Source organism: Nansenia antarctica, assembly GCF_963989245.1.
Source record: "Nansenia antarctica genome assembly, chromosome: 3".
Lineage (NCBI taxonomy): Eukaryota > Metazoa > Chordata > Actinopteri > Argentiniformes > Microstomatidae > Nansenia > Nansenia antarctica.
Window position 1 is genome coordinate 6948564 of NC_137688.1, and position 408 is coordinate 6948971.

Sequence of the window (408 nt, forward strand, 5' to 3'; positions counted from 1 at the left end):
TTACGCCAATAAAAACATGTTGTGTGTAGCCTATGAGCCCCCCCTTAAGCATGTCCTCCGTCGTTGCGTCTGGGCACTTCTGAGCCAATCCTGATTTCGCAGTTGTGTCAGTGAGAGCCTCAGCTCCACTCCGACTGTCATTGTCGCACAGCTCTCTGTCTCAGCATGTAGACAGACCTCTCACACCTCTGCCGGGAGAGAAATGGCACGATAGAATGATGATCAAATGATCCAAATCCAATAGCTATGGATGCAGAGAGAAAGATACCTACACAGCCCTGACCTGATCTGGAGATAGTTTTGGAGTGGTGGTGGGTCGTTGTTGCTCTAGATAGGAAGGGTTCTCAGCTGCGCGCTGGTTCGGCGGGGACAGTCAAACTAACAGCTGCCTTTTTCTGTGGCTGTGTA